General features: G+C 31.8%; 1 long non-coding RNA gene across 1 annotated transcript in view; it reads right to left on the bottom strand.

The window, feature by feature from the left end:
* Positions 1-1513: 1513 nt before the first annotated feature.
* The window catches only part of LOC124543097, a 33483-nt gene continuing 17228 nt past the window's right edge, over positions 1514-17768 (bottom strand). Inside the window, exon 3 of the long non-coding RNA XR_006967431.1 lies at positions 1514-1724. This is a non-coding gene — a long non-coding RNA (uncharacterized LOC124543097). The remainder of the gene's footprint in view (positions 1725-17768) is intronic.

Here is a 17768-nt window from a genome sequence, read left to right as displayed (position 1 = left end):
GCGTACTTGTAATTTGTAAATGCTGGTTGGAACATATAACAGAAAGTTATATAAAATTTTAGTGCTGTTTCATACACCGAAATGAGATCCTTTATTGAAACTCCGATATTTTCCACACCGATTACGGTCACTGCGAACATACCAAACAAAGACTAGACAATTGCACCTAGGTGCATTTGCACCCTCACTATCCTCATACGATGGAATTTTAATAAGAAAAAAGTGCTGACATAGGACATAAATATATCACTGCCAAGTTCTAAATTATTATCTGTAACTAAGATTTTTTGATTCTAATCCAGGCAGAAAACATTGAATAATTATGTGCTTACTCTGTGTTTATAATTCATATCGAGCTCGGTGGTGAAGTAAAACATCGTGAGGAAACCTTTATGTGCATAAGTGACTCCACCAGACCGCATTGGAGTAGCGTGGTGGAATATGCTCCTAACCTTCTCCTCAAAGATAGACCATTGCCTAGCAGTGGAAAATTTACAGCTGTTATTATTTTTAAGATTTTTTGGAAACCAAATCTCAATATAAGGTTGGCCAGACCCGGCTTTAAATCTTAAGCTAAATCAATCGAAGTAATAAGTTTATTTTTTACATTTTTAGAAGTTGCATGCAAAATCATAGCCATTAATATCAAAGTTACTTTTATGACATAGAGTAATATGTCATGTCTAATCAAAATAGACGTTAGGCATAGCGGGGTCGAGGCTCCACCTTAATGTTGTAGCGATTATGTATTCTGTGGTAGGAATGTAAGTCGTACGATGGGATGCTGATTTGGAAGATATATTAAGAAATAATTATGTACTTGCAGAGCAGTTATATCAGTAGCACGGACCTGCTGCTTTCATGTTATCTGTATCCGTTTGATTCTAAATGAAAATCAAAATATTCTTAATTCAAGTAGGCTCATAAAGACACTTTTGAATGATCATATTAGAGCGTTAAATTAAATTTATATTTTAAAAGAACTGACAAGAAACTTAGTAGTTAATCTTTTATATCTTTTAAAATTTTAAATCCTGCCTACAAATCAATAAACACTAAGACCACGCTTTTTTATCATTATTAGATTAATATCCATTATTTGCCAATATTATTTGTTACGAACATAATTTTTATTTTAAAAAGCCAAATAAAAAGCGGCTTTTGCAACCTATTATTGAAACGAATACTAGGATGAACTTTGAGAAGTAGGAAACTAGGTGTTATTAGTTTTCCTTTCCTCCTTGTGTCCATGCAATTGTTTTTATTTTATAACAGTAACTGCGATTTACCGAGTAATCGTTAATTTTTTTTATTTCATATGTTAGTGGACAAGCAAACTACTTGGTGGTAAGAGTCCACCACTGTCTATAGACGTTGGTCCTATAGGGAATTTTAATTATTCCACATATAGCCTTTGCGTTACCAACCTTGTAAGGAAGGGAAGTAAAATGACGTATATTTTGTGATTTTAGTTTATTGCCTTTCTTTATTTATAAAATCAGAATATGCAGAAAACGCAAAAGACTTAATGGTTAGTAAATCTTATTCTTATTTTTTTGTTTCACCAGAGCTACCTATATCCGTTTTCCTATATTAAGAGTAGGCTTTATCGGCGTTGAGTGTAACAGAATACTGACTAAAAAAGTAGTCGCATTACGGGATCGCTTGTGCATTCTACCGTAAAGCCGGTGATTTAATTCGAAGTCCTATTTTTGGCTGACAATCTGCAACAGTACAAAATAAGAGAGACTTTGATTTATATACAAAATATTTTTTGTATTATTTGAAAGATATCAGTCATGAGATTGGTTATGCACAGGTATAACAACTCAATTGAACTAAAAAAAAACGGTAAAGCATCCGTCCAATAAATTCTTTGACCAATTTACAAAATAATTAAAATAAGAGAATGAATAAAAAAATATTTTCCACTGGTACGTGTATTGAATATTCGTGTGGCAGGCTGTTAACGAACATTGAATATCAATTAGTACGTAGTAATATGAGTGATTCATTACGATATTTGTGTATTGCGATTGGCACAGGATATTGAAAAAGAAAAAAAAAGTAAAGTAACAGCCTGACAATTTCCCACTGGTGGGACAAAGCCTCCTCTTCCATTAAGGAGAGGGTTGGGAATATATTCCAAGACGCTGTTCCAATGCGGGTTGGTGAAATGCACATGTGGCAGAATTTCGATGAAATTAGACACATGCAGGCTTTCCTCACGATGTTTTCCTTGACAGCCGAGCACGAGATGAATTATAAACACAAATTAAGCACATATATATATAGTGGTGCTTGCCTGGGTTTGAACCCGCAATCATTGGTTAAGATTTCGCGTTCTATCCACTAGGCCATCTCAGCTCTCAGATATTGAAATCATCATAAAATGTTTATTAATACGATGGCAATGGAAATGTTTTAAATTGCAACAAGAAGAAAGATTTTATTCGCTTAAATCGTAATTATAAAATTGTATACATTATATTTTTTAATCCCTATCTATACTGAGGCGTATATTTGCAAACAAGACTGTGTAATTGTCTCCTTACATATATTCTATTATGTATACATTGCATAAATACATTCGCTATACAACAAAATAAAAACTTACGAAAAAACGTTTCGCTCCAGTTAACTTTTGATGTCCCTTTATAAATCCGGGGCAAAGTTTCCTTTTTTAGTTCATAATTATTTTTCCAGCGACCGCTAGTAAGTTACCGAGGAACAGAAATAAGTAAAACCGGTAAGTCACGAGTTTCGCTTGTTAAAAGAATTTCTTAAGTCAATATGTGATACATTTTTGCCTCAAGTTTGTGTTACTTAATCGTTCGCAACTACCTCCTTTCTCAGTCCAACCAATCTAATAACTTATTAAATGTTACCAAAAATAACTTATAATATAGTTTTTTTTGTAGGTACCTTACGCTACATTCCGAACCTAACAGGAATAATTTCTAAATATAGAACATTTGATAACAAAATGACGCGATACCATTGGTCGAGAGCTTGACATATATTATGAATTCCATATTTAAAAATGACACTGACACTCTCTAACGTCCATGCAAAAATAGTTTGGATGTGTCTCTTTCTTCTCTTTGTTATATTGTAAATCCCGACCACGAAAGTAGTATTGTAAAAAAATTATAACAAATGTTATAGTCATAAATGGGTATAAAATATGATGAGAATTTTCTTTTCATTGTTATTTGCTTGATAAATCAGCGGTATGTTTTATTAAAATCGAAAATCTATAGTCTGCTATTGAGTCGAAGTATTTTATTAAAAAAATATATATTGCTTTCAGAATTCTTAATAAGAAATTCTTCAGATTTTTTATATACAGGAACATAGGAATGGACTAAATTGTCGACTCGAATAATTGGTAAAATAGTTTGTAATAAGTTTAATAAAAAAAAAATCTTCCAATGGTCGACACTAAACCGCTGCGCTGCAGGCGTTCCGATCGTAGCAATATAATTCTCAGTTTCTTGTTAACTTCGATAACAAACCAACTATCGTTTCTCTCGCAATATTCAATAATATAACAAAGATCCTTCAAAGTAAAAGGAATTCTTTTTAAACGAAGTGAACTGCATCATTAGTATCGAGTACTCGTATAATGTATAGTGGCTAGATATAAGACCGCAATTCCGATGTCTTGGATTCAAACCCGTGGTCGGTTCAATAAAAGGTTATTGGGTCTCACTACCGAAAATTGTTAATTAAAGCTTTGGAATTTAAAAGTGTGTATACTCCCGTGCCATTGACTCTGGTCCTGAACTCGCCCATCACCACCATCACGCATAATAATAACCTAGGAAAGGTTCTGCCAGTGTCAGTTTGTCACCAACCTTGGAACATAAGATATTATGAACATTATGAACAAAGATTTCATATGTTTGTTACACTAGCTCACTCACCCTTCAAACCGGAACACAAGCAAATTGATGTTCGAAGTTAATATATCCAGTGATAGGTCTTACCTACAATGATGGTCTATGTAATTGAATATAATTATTGAATTGAAAATAAATTCATAACAAATTATATATTACTATATTTATTTTCAAATAGGATTGACTATATAACAAGTATATAACAAGTTCATTAAACTCTATCGCTCTGATATTTACTGTATTTGTATAATTATTGTAGACAAATAATTTAAATAAATATTTGTAATTTAAATCGATACACATTATGTTTTAATTATAGTTCTGTTTACTGAAGATATGCAATCACTGACGTTTTTATTTATGGTTTGAATAAAAATCGCAAATATAATATCCAATTGATACTTGTAATTTTATCCGATACATACATATATTTGCATTAATAGCATATCCGTACAATAATCTTATGAGCTATGTGAAATGCTTTACACGCACAGAATCAAGAGTAACATTTTATTTGGCGTTATGATATTTTCGAAGAGTATAAAAATATCTATACATATAATAAAATTGGAGTGTCTGTTTGTAATATAGAAACAGCCCCTTTTTACTCAAAGCATATGCAACATATACACGGTACATATACCAAAATAACGTTAGTTACAATTTTTGTCTGTCTATCAGTCGGTTTGTTCCACCTAATCTCTGGAACGACTGGACCGATTTTGACGGAACTTTCTCTGGCAGACAGCTGATATAATAAGGAATAAATTAGGCTGCAATAATCGTTTTTTTGTTAAATTCTAACGCGTACAAGATCGCGCGCTCAGCTAGTTATTAAATAAAAATAAGTATCAACCTTACCTTATTTCCACGGCAAATGTAATTATAATCAAATCATGCTACAGACATCTTTATAAAAACTATCAGAGCTGTCTAGACGAGCTAGATTAATTGATTAATATTTCAAAGGCTAAAAGAAGCCGTCTTTGGAATCAATAAAGAGGTCTTAAGGCGTGGATATACGTTAATTGCTTCACTGGACTTACCTTGATTCCATTTTTCGCGTTAATCTTACCGGTAAATCTTAAAAAAAGACTATGTTGAACTACATTTTATAGATATTAAGCTTCGAAATTAATTCACAAAAATGGTGTTAAAAATTATTATTTTCAAATTAAAGTGTCTTTTTTATTCGACAAGCACAGATCTTAATGCTTCCTGCCTCGACTAAGAAACATTTATGCCTGTGATCTTTACTCTTTGCTATGAATGGCCCAGTGCTATTATTGTGTGTAATGGAACGAGGTTGCAGTTATTAAATGTAAAAGACTTCGATTATGATTTACAGCAACAATTGCATCTGTATTATCTCTGTATATATAATATAAGTTATGACTAATCCATACATAAATTGAAACCAGAATAACGCACACCCCTTTAAGGCTTTCCTGCTTTGGTAAAAAAGTCTTAGAAAGTAACGTCCGCCCAATATTTTTAATTCCATTTTCAAAATAATTTCAATGTTTCTTTTCAATAATGTATTCTACACAGTAGAAAAGTTGCGCCACGATACATTTACAACAATGTTCACAATGTAACATTGATCACTTTGATTAAGGATAAGCTTATAACGCTAAGACTCCGCAAAGTTAATTAATCTTCCCGGGGGAAATGCATTCGTTTCTATACTTTGCTAATATTTTTAACTGTAAGTATGTGTAGGTGTGCATCGTTTTCAAATCATTTGGTTATCAATATGTACGGCATATTATACAACACAAATGATAAAAAAGCGTGAAAATAATTCTTGTCAAAGTTATGAACCGTTTTAGAAAATCGTTATTTTGATTCCCATTTCTCTATTTGTTTTGTATATACTTGTATCGGAGGATATCCCCAGACACAAACTACAAAAACAATTTTCCAACTAAAAAGCTTCCCTATTGGTCTCATTTAAATTTGCAGAGAAAACTAATTACTCCTTTTTTAATTTCGTCATTATCAGCAGCCCATGTTTGTCCACTGCTTGACATAGGCCTCTCCAAATCATAAAATCTTCTTCAAGTAGTCTTTGTTCCGCTACTTTTTAATTTTTTCGTTAAATATTTAATGAACTTGATATGATATATATTGTTATTGAAGTAGCGTATACATACCAAAACATTCTTGCACGAAGCTATGAACTCATTATTAGATATTCGTTGTTGAAGATCCATACAATTTTACTTAAGCTATCACGTGCCTAAGACCTATAAAGCTGAACAGATAAGGCTAGTTGTAATACAAGAACATAATTGATTACTGTAACACATCACGTGCCTAGTATAATGTAGGTTACCATCTTAAAGTGCAGCTCATCAAAACAAGGCAATGGCGAGTCAACAACGCGTGGCGGTGACGTGGCGCGGCGTGACGGCGCACGATGTCACATGACAAGTGACGTCAGCTGATGGGTATTTATGACGTCATGTTACATGTCACACGTTATTGGTTATCGGGGGCTTCTATTATGTATATAGTGTCAGTTCCATTATCATGAGACGAGATGACCCAGCGGTTAACGCGTGTATCTTAGCGATGATTGCGAGATTAAACCCAGGCAAGCACCACTAAATATTAATATGCTTAATTTCTTAGTTTATTTATTCATTTCGTGGTCGGTGTTGAAGAAAAACATCGTGAGGAAACTTGCATGCGTCTAGTTTCATAGAAAATCTGCACATGTGTATTCCATCAATCCGCATTGGAACAACGTAGTGGAATATGTTCCAAGCCTTTTCCTTGAAAGGGAGAGGAGGCCTTAGCCCAGCAGTGGGAAATTTATAGGCTGTTGTTGATGTTGTTGTCCATTATCATGTGTAAGTTTACACTAAATTTAAATTAGGATTAAAACGCATTATTAAATTTCAATGATGGTTTACTTCACTTACAGGGAAGGCTTCGTACAACGCCAGCCAGCTACCTCATTAATTATTTTACCGCCAAGCAATACTTTGTATAGCTGTGTTCCGGTTTGAAAAGTGAGTGGCCCAGTGTAATTAAAGAAACAAGAGAAAAAGCGTCTTAGTCCCAGCGCATTGAAGATTGGTATTTTAAATATTTCTTACACTTCCAATGTTTATTAGCACTCGTGTACATCCCAAGGCACATGCCTGCATATGTTGTTTGCATAAAATTATAAAACTAACATAGTTTCTGGTGCTTTTTATAACGCAAAAGTATTTTTCAAGTTAGACTAATTTGTTAAATTATTTTATTTTATTCGTAATATATTTTATTATTCCAATTGTTGAATTTAAGGTATAAAATAAGACATTTACCTGGTTTTAATTAAAGTGTCCCATCGTCCATATTGTAAAAGTGTATTACTATTTGGCGTGTCATGATCAAATTGCGATTGGTTAAGCTTAGTCCCAGCAAGCAGGTTTAAGAACTAGCGCGCACTGGTATCTTTTGTCACGGTGACTGTTTCGTCACTCTTGTCAAGTCCGTGAATATGTACAGATGCAGACACAAATGTCAGCCAATTGTCACGTCGTAACGTGCGCGCACCTCCATACATATTCATTTTGTCAACAACTTACACAAAAGTATTTGTTTTATTTATTCAGGGAAAAACGTGCATATGGGATTGGTGATGGTAGGTGCACCCTTCACTTCACTTCACTTCAGTTTAAGCAATTTTTGCCTCTGACTTACTCATCATTTAACGAAACTAAGAAGTACAAAGAGGTTTAATCTATTATGTGTAAAGGGGCAAGAATTCATATAAACCATTTAATAAATCAAAGTTGGTTTTATATGTTATTGTTTTATCACGAAACATCGACAAAACAACAGTCGTTTTGGTAAAACTAGTTACATATGATATATATATTTTTATTTCAATCGTCGAACTAAGCAATAGGCTTATTTATCTTTATTGCTTTTTTATTTTTCGAAATAGAAAGTAATAGTTGCATAGACGTTTAATTTAAATAAAAGTTTGATGTATTTTCATTAATTCGTTAAAACTATATCGTGTATAAATACCTTAAAGTTGAGCGTTCCGCTTCGAAGAGCGTGTGTAATTGAAATTTTTTTCTATCCTCTAGGGCGACTTTCGCTCTGGCTTCGCCAATAAACTCTCGTATCAACTTATCTTTGATCCTTAATCGTATTTTCTACGACATTGATAATAACCTCCTTGTAAGCGATTTTTTATTTGCTACATAAAATGTCAGGTATTAATTCAATATGGGCGGTTTTTTATAAACTTTATTTTATTGCCAAATGTAAGTTATGTATTCTAAATTTAAAGATAAGTGAGGCAGTGCAATAACATGTGTAGGTTTAAAGAATTTATTATCAACAAAGACATACATTGTCACTTATAAGATAACTATAAATTAAAGTAATGTTCACTTACAGTCTATCGTCGTAGCCATTATATTTAATATTATATATAATATAATATATATGTATAATTGTAGGTACGCATACAGAACAAAATTTACGAGCAACAAAGAAAACAATAATCAAGTATAATTGATATGTTTGACTCAACCATGACCTCATACACTCAAATTGAATTTAATTATTTTATAACAAAGTAGATCTAGTTATTATTCAAAAAAAAATACATGTATAAGGGGCATAAAATATGAGATCCTCGGACCGCATTGTCTATGTATACTTCTTTAAATATCATATATGGCCACTAATATTATTTACTTAAAAAATAATAATTATATCCTTATCAAGACCACAATCTCTATGACAAATTTTATCACCATCTATTCATATCTTTAATCGCGATAGAATAACAGACAGATAAAGGTAATTATGCTTTTATAATATTAGCATGCCTATTAATAAGATAGCCAATATAGTTTTAAATTAAATATTAAATAATATAATAATTAAATCCATGACAAAATCTAATAAAGGGTTTGATAGATGTACTTATTAGGTTTCGTACACGAGTCCGAAGTTCAAAAATTGGATTCAAAGAGGGGTTCAATCGCAAAATAAATTAAAAGTGATATCTATTTGTACTTTTCGGAAGTACACACTCAAACGAAGACCCTCCGTCCAGAATTCCCCGCTTATATTCATGTAAGCTATACGTCCGACTGTAAGTCGCATTACAAACGAATTGTCACCCACACTGCGAACAACCCTCCTCGTGTTTGTGAATACTGAAAAGATAGTCCTTGATTTCGAACACATTCACAAATATCACAGACGTACTATTCATATATACACACACTCTCACATACTCGAATGTTACCCACGAACAACGCTAAATTTCACAAACTATCAGATGATCTGATAAAGTCGATATATACGTGTAACAAAAGTAAAGAAAAATAAACGTTATTAATTTTATTTAGTGGGTAATGAGTTAAAAATTGGTGTCTCGCTTTTTCAAAATACGTTATGCAATGTTTTACTAACCATCCCCATAATAACAGTTTTGCGATATCTGTAAATGTGTTTTAACAAAATGAAAATTGAAAATAATATTTTCAAATGCACCAATTGGAAATTCGCAGTAAATGAAGTGACTTTATGCAATCCACCACACTCCTGCGGTCGGGGGTGTACCTCAGAAATGCAACGGTTAATTCTGAACATGCTTTCTCGGTATTTTCATACGTTAAAAAAAAGTAACGACTATCGGCAATCTACTGTGCAAAGCCAAACCGAGGCTATGGGCACATAATTATATGTATACATATACTGCTTTACCTATGAGTAGTAGGGTACATGAAATTCGAATTTATTTCATCTACACATAAAATTTCAGTTTTATAATTATATTGAAACTTGGAACATCAAAGCAAATAGACACCTGGGTTGGAACACACACACTCTCCAATATCTCATACACAGTTGAATAGTCCAGTCACAATTACAGGAATCTGTAATGAAACAACTCAATTTGTAAATAACCAGAACTTATTCCATAATTTATTCCATTTTTAAATAATAAATTTAATAAGTACCTAGTTTAGCTGCGAATGTCTTAATCGTGCCACTTATTCTGAATGCGGTTTTAGTGGGAAACAACGCTTGTTCTTTTTTCCGATAGCAAAATTAAAATGGAGAAAGTGCTAAGCCCCTTGTTTTTCGATATTACTCGACTCTGCAAACGTAATAACGGCCGAAGTCCGAACGTAAGTGCAGTCTCTAGTTAAGACAGTCTTGACCCAGAATCTTTGAATAAAATTGTGTAACAGTGAAAAATATCTTCCTATAATTTTTGATAATAGTTAATTATAGTGAAATTAATGAAGTTTGGTGATAAATTAATGAAATTTGGAAGTGAATTGGATGTTCTGTCTGCGATTAGGCTGACTCTACCCTAATCGTTAGAAGAAACTTAATATATATCAGCTTCAGTACTGGTGTAAAGTTTGCTCTTTTTTAACATTTCACTTTCACGTCTCAAATATAAAACTATCAGTGGTTCAGTAACAAAAAAAACATTAAAAACTCCTCTCCCGAAAAGTACTTTTTTTATACCGTAAACCCTCCAAGAGTCTATAAATTGATACGTTCTCGCTAGAGTATAAAATCGACCTTTTTGTAAAGCTGTACGCATTTCTAAGAGGCATATCTGACTCACGTCATAAAATACTAAATCACTCAATGGACTTTGTCCCTTGAGCTGTTCTAAAAAAGGACTTACATATAGCTCATTCAATCGTCTTATGATTCAAACAATAATAAAATATTATCATACTATTTAAATAAATATAAAAACATTTTAGAAATCACTGGCCGAAGTACTTTATTATGGAGTTATACTCAAAGACACATCGATTGTCATCCTTCCTCGAAAAGGTTTGAAAATAGTTCGCATTAACGATTACCAGCCAGTCCTTCTTTGCTCCAAGAAGTTATTCAGTACATTTAAATGTTTTAATTTTTCTCCTTCGAATTACGTCTCGAAGTAAGTCTACGCCGATTGCTCCACAAAATCGCCTCTCGCAGAATTAACGACACTCATTATAACGATCTCGTAGCTAAAACAAATAAAAGTGTTGCTGCGTTTTAAGAATGAGTATTATGGCAATCATAAATAAATTTCTCTGCTCCTTAATGGTGCAAATAAATTTGTTTTACAAACGCAAATTGTGTAAATTAATGTTTAAGTACAAATAATCTGCTATAATTATGTAAATTAAAATTATTCTCTTCGATAAAAGGTAAATATATTTCTACAAATAAAAAAAAGTGTTCTGAAATAGTCATTGTTAAAAATATATATTTTGCGCTGGTTAAGTTTTGTATAAAAAAAAAACCTTTGTTACTGGCTGACTTGTATTAATCCGCGAAGTTTTAATTTTACTAAAACACGTTCCCAATTAGCGAAAATCGATAACATTGTATCGAAGTTGGATATCGAGTAATAATTTTAGTTTTAATTGAATGTACTTATTTTGTTTCATTCAAGTTTTCAAACTTGTGCCTCAACTATTGTATTAGGAGTTCCAATGAACCGATATGTAATTTAACAAAAACTTTATTAATTAATCGTTTCTTATTACTTTTAATTCGTAGCTGAACTTCGTACTAACAAACTACAAATAACTCGTATTATATATCAATTAATGTGGTATTTAACAGATTTGTTTTCTTCGTAAAAGTCGAGACCAATGTTAGATAATAACGCTTACAGGCTGCGAATGCCTCTGAAAGCCAAGAATGCTGATGGCAGACGGCTATGTACCTTGATTAAGTGCGTATTCATTTCCCAATATTATTTGCGCAGCAGGTAATACATACATATATAATAATAGTAATCATCTGGTTGGTAGGGTTTGAGTGATGGGTTGTGCTAACTCATCCAGGTAAGTTAAATTAAATAGTAATTGGATTATTAGTTAAATTGCCAAACAGTTGTTCTTTGTATTATTGTTATGGTCCGAGAGCCAGTGTAACTACAGATACAACATAGGTAATAAGTTCCCAACAACAAGTTTGGCACTACAGATGCAAGGATGCATAAAAAAAATTACGGATCCAATGTGTATGGGCAGTAGTGAACACTTACCATCGACCTACATACTTTATAATAAAAAATAATAGAATTTCAACCCTAGAGTCGATAGAGATTTAAATAACTTACCATAATCACCAAATCACGGAGGATATATTTTTTTTAATGATAAATGTTAAAAACTCTATACGTTATCAATAAAAAGTGAAACGTATATTTATGGAAGGAATTTACATCGGATACTTTCAGTTCCCTATAAAACACAACAATAAAAGTTGTGATGGTTGCATCCGTAGGTTTTATTTGACACTTTCTGTTCCCGACGCCGCATGAATAAAATTAAGAACCGAAGGAAAGCGCTCGCATTTTATCGTTTTAATGAGGGAAGGGAGAATGCAGCTGCAATGTGTTCGACGAGATAATTTTGATTATTTATGTGAACTTTATTATTTTCATTCAAAAATAAGGAAGCCTTCAAAATTGTAATTAATAATGCTTCTTTGTTTATAATTCATTACTTATGACGTTATTCTAAAAGTTCCTTACGTCAAACAATTGTTTTCAAGGAAAACTTTAACTATAAAGTACAATAATTCACATGAACTAACTCATATTTCAAGGAAAACTATAAAATAACAATTCGATTTTCAATTTCGAACAATGAATTCTCTCTTGTGAAAAATGGATTGATTTAAATTTAAAGTATAATTAAAATATATACCGTTCTATTTTCGATTTAACAAAATTTAAATTAACTTTGTCATATTCGTTTCAGTTTAGTTTAGTTTTGATAGTAGTTGAATTATTACAGGTACATAATACCCACGTAACATTGTAACAACATTCAGTAACAATTTCAAAACCTAACGTTTTCAAATATATTAGAACTTTTATTTAAACAACACGTAACGTACTCACAACATATAGCACATATGCAATTAACACTTGTGTTTTAAACAAAATTTCCAGCGCAAACAATCGTACGAGTTAAGTATTTAATAATGTAAATATCAAACAAAGTTTGAATTAGTTAATTTCGAGAGAAAGATTCGGAATGTTTGAATACCATCAGCGAGTATTGCGCCTCGATAAACACACACAATTACACTGATCCGATGCACTGTTTGATATAAACTTTATTAAACAGCGATGGAATTCAGAATTAGTCTAAAAAAAATTAAAAAAAAAATACATCATGAGGAAACCTGCATGTGTCTAATTTCATTGAAATTCTGCCACATGTGCATTCCACCAACCCGCATTGGAACTTTCCTTAATGGGAGAGGAGGCCATTAGCCCAGCAGTGGGAAATTAGTTACTTTACTTTTTTTTTGCTTTACTAAAAAAAATATGTGAAGTATATGTTCCATTGCTAATACCTTCTGTCCTTTTTGAGAGATAGTTTTGGATATTAGTTCATCCGAACCGTCCAGGATCTTTTCCTTCAAAGCCGAGCGAAATGAATTTGAATATGCCTGTCCGGTTTTGTAACCGCAATCTTCAGTTAAGATTCAAGCGATCCTACCATTTATTATTACTGCTTCATTCGAAAAATACTGTTAAACAAATATTGCCACGTGTGTTTTTATTTAGAGCTATTTTCTTGTAAGCGAACTAAAGCGATAAGTTAATCGGACTATATTATATAAAACAGATATTTAATAGTCGAAAGTACTCAAATCTATGGTGTATTCGTAGAGAATACACATTGAATTGAGACGATTTCATGAGTCAATATCTTAAACAATAATCTGATATGATTTCAAAAGAAAATTTGAATAACTGTAAATGGAATAGTGTTGTATTATTAATAAATATATTAATCAAGAACCGTTTGTAAAACAGAAGAGGTACTAGAATATCGTATGCATTATGTAAATCTAGGGATTGTTTATCTCTACTCCGTCTGCGATTGGAATTGGCTGAGTGTATATTCGCTGAGTTGCAGCGGAATTGTGATTGAATAAACTTCAAATCATTATCGTCAAAAAAGTATTTATATTAAACTCGTATACAGGTAAAAAGACATTAAAAATCAACAGGATAAATACTTCTATTGTCGGAGAGCCATAGAGAATATTGTCGATCTTTTATATAGATTAGTTTATGATTTTTTAGATTAGCTGCCTACTAATTTCTTATAATAATTTATGACAACATTAAAACTTTAGCAATAGACTTAGCTATACAAACCTTTGATTTTTTGATTATTTTTTTTATAATTTAGGTATAGGTACACAAATCGAACTTATTATTACTTATAGAAAGTTTTTAGATGATTTGATTATGATAATGATGAGTATTACATATATATTGTGATATCAATCTCTGTAATATATGTTGCCCAGAAGCGTGTAGCCGTTGTAGATAATACACATTACACATAAATAAAATATAAAACGTTAAAAACAAATTCAATCAGCTTTCAATTAAAATTGGTTGCAAGCTATAGTATAGCAAAGGACTTTTTTAAAACAATAATATAAACATAATATATAAATATTTTCATTTCGAACATAAAACACAAGTTAAGCCCTAGCTAGGGATTATAGTCCATCCCCGGTAACAAGTGGTTCGTTAACATCGTTCCACTAATTATCAGACAAAGACTTGCGTCACGTGCGTCTAGCTGGATTTGTTCATTATAATTGGCAATTTAAGCTGGATAATAATGCATTATATGTCATTAAAGTTTTTATATCAAATTCAAATATAGAACATATTTTATCCAGGATTGCTCGTGTAATACGGAATCGTCATTTCGCTGGTTAAATGAAATGTTTTATAGCACAGGTTTTAAATTCTCAATTTAATTCTCTAGAGAAAAACCGTCACCAAAAATTCGGTAGCAAAATTTCATTAGAACTTTCCTAACAATCACCAAATACTATTGCTACGATTTAACTTTATTGGTTTTTATTGAATTATAGTCTTTCAACGGAATAATTACATAAATGTTTTTATTTTTTAATTAATCTATTTGAACTTTTATATTACGACTGAATTCGTGCATCATAGTTTTCATGTTAATTTTTCTGCATTGAAATTGAACTCGTAATATTAACAATATTACTGTATAGTTCAATTCAAAATTTTAAAACAATTTGCTTTAAATATAGAATGTGTTACAAGATCCATAATTTATATAACAACAACAACAGCCTGTAAATTCCCATGTTGGGCTAAAGGCCTCCTCTCCCTTTGAGGAGAAGGTTTGGAACATATTCCACCACGCTGTTCCAATGCGGGTTGGTGGAATACACAAGTGGCAGAATTTCTATGAAATTTGTCACATGCAGGTTTCCTCACGATGTTTTCCTTCACCGCTGAGTACGAGATGAATTATAAAGACAAATTAAGCACATGAATCAGCGGTGCTTGCCTGGGTTTGAATCTGCAATCATAGGTTAAGATGCACGCGTTCCAACCACTGGGCCATCTCGACTCATAATTTATTATTAATAATTTATACATGCATATTCAAAATGTTACATCGTCGTGTCGAAGTCGCTACAAATACTTTACAATATTATAAACTAATTCTTACCGCGCTCAAATAGCCGAAGCGAGTGAAAACGTTTTTGAAACAGTTCTTGCCGTGAAGTAAAATAAGTACGTCACAAAAGGTTTTAACAGCTTCTATTGTACCACTAACTGCTCGAATAAAAGAGGTAAAACTTTAATTCAGCTCTAGTAAAAGCGATTGTCGCTGACAGCTGCCTAAAACGAGAACATTCTAATAGAACTAGGTCGGCCTATGGTGTTGAATTTAGTGGACAATGAACACAATTAATTTTAAACGTACACTCACTCTTTAAACAAATTGTTTTAAAAACATAAAATTACGAACACATTTTTTAAAAGTTATATTAATTTAAGTAGTCCTAAATAAACTGTTCGTCGTCACATACCCAAAATTAATATGTAACAATTTAAAACAGCAAAGTAATTCAAAATATTGAAGCAAAAAAACAACGATAAATAATTATTTATTGTAATTAACATTTTTTTATCTGTGACAGAGCAGCTATGTAAGTGTGTGGATACATAAATTGGTTTTCGTAAACCTAATAAATCGAATGCAGGCCAGAAAAGGACCATCGAATTTAAAAATAAAAATTTAAATTTAGAATCAAATTACAAATCGGTGTAATTTTCATTCTAAATCTTTTTAAATGGTTGCTAGGATTTATAACAGTATTTACTGGGATGGCCAGATAATAAGTGTAATATACGGTGCGTAGCCGTTACAATGTTTTGGCAAGCGACCGATCGCCAAGTGCCGTAAAACTGTTAAGGAGAAAGCGACGAAAATGATTTAAGTCTTCTCGAACTTTCGTTTGCACGGTAAGTTGTTTTCTGAGAATCAAAAGAATACTAACTAAAGGAAAAAGCCGTTCGTTGAATAAGGGCCACATGGAAAACATTCCATTTTCAAATATTAAAAACAGAATGACTTGAATTTTATTATCCTGGTGTATGTAATGACTAAATGATGAGTTGATATACAATTCTAGTGTTGTACAGTTGTCTTGTGCTCATAACATTTATAATTCTATACAATTCTATTTGAATTGTCTTTAAATGAATATATATTTAAGGTTGCAAAGCTAAAGTCGCTAGAGACAGCAATTATACATTGTTTTCTTGCTTGAGTTGAACTTCAGTCATAATTTATTCGTAACAAAGGAGTACAATAAATAGTATTCTTAGTGTTCTAGATATAATAAAATAAAAATATGTTTTAAAGTAACGAAACGAATAAACTGTAAAATACACTGCATTAGAAATAAAGTCAAACGTAAAAAAACACCTTGAACGTTGTAAAGCCATGTGTGTAACGGGTTTTACAATGACGAAATTAGTATTTTTGTTGTGACATGTGAATATGACATTTCTGCAAATAGAACAACTATGCTAGAAAAAAAAAATCTGTATAAGATATTTAACGTCAAAAGAGGTCTTATTCAAGAAAGTCCTATACATATTGCAATAACATTTGCCGTGGAAGGGAACGAAAGGAAATAAAAACTATACTTTCAATAAATCTTCTCCGAAGTTGGCCACTGTGCTAATGTGTTAGAGTGAACACCGTATATATATGATCACGTAACAATATTCTAAGGCTGGGTCTACACTTTTAACCATTATACAAGCTGTCTGACAAAAAATAAGTAAATATTTTGAAACTGAAAGAGTGTCAGTGTACAACTGAGGTTACAAATATACTCAGTGTAAATAATGTGTACCTACAGAATATCTATATTTTTGTGGTTGTGTGGTTTTTGTGTTTATATGTGGGTACATAATAGAAAGGATACCTTTGCTCAAAAACACTGCAAGATATTACGAAATATAGAGCCTCCTGAAACCACAAATTAAAGTCGACATTTATCCTTCTAAATCGTTAACCATTATTACGTTGATACTAATCGTGTTTGATAAAGATAATAATTCTCAATTATATTATATTTTTGAATTATAAACGAGGTGTGTGATCAAATGTCCTTCTTAAGTATTTAATTGTAAAAGTACATAACTAAATGACGTAAAGCAACATTTTTGTTTTCATTGGGCATACTGGATGATCTTCCGCGCAATTTCGCGATTATTCAAAAGAACTGGAGTTTGTCGATAGCAATTTTCTTTAATTTTTACGTTTATCATTTTTTTTTTATACGGTCCTAGTATCGCTCTCTTACCGGCCAGTATAATTTTTCCGGCCTCTAAAGCTTTGTTAAATCGAAACAATTTACTAAATTGAAGTCAAGAATACTCTTTATTTTTCTGCACATCACAAAAGCTCATCAAAATGAGACAAGAACCGATTATCTATGTGCAGCTATCGCCCCAAAATCACGGCCTTTAAAATC

The sequence above is a fragment of the Vanessa cardui genome, chromosome Z (genome assembly GCF_905220365.1).
Source record: "Vanessa cardui chromosome Z, ilVanCard2.1, whole genome shotgun sequence".
NCBI lineage: Eukaryota > Metazoa > Arthropoda > Insecta > Lepidoptera > Nymphalidae > Vanessa > Vanessa cardui.
The sequence above is the reverse complement of the archived record's forward strand: the minus strand, read 5'-3'. Positions and strand labels throughout refer to the sequence as shown.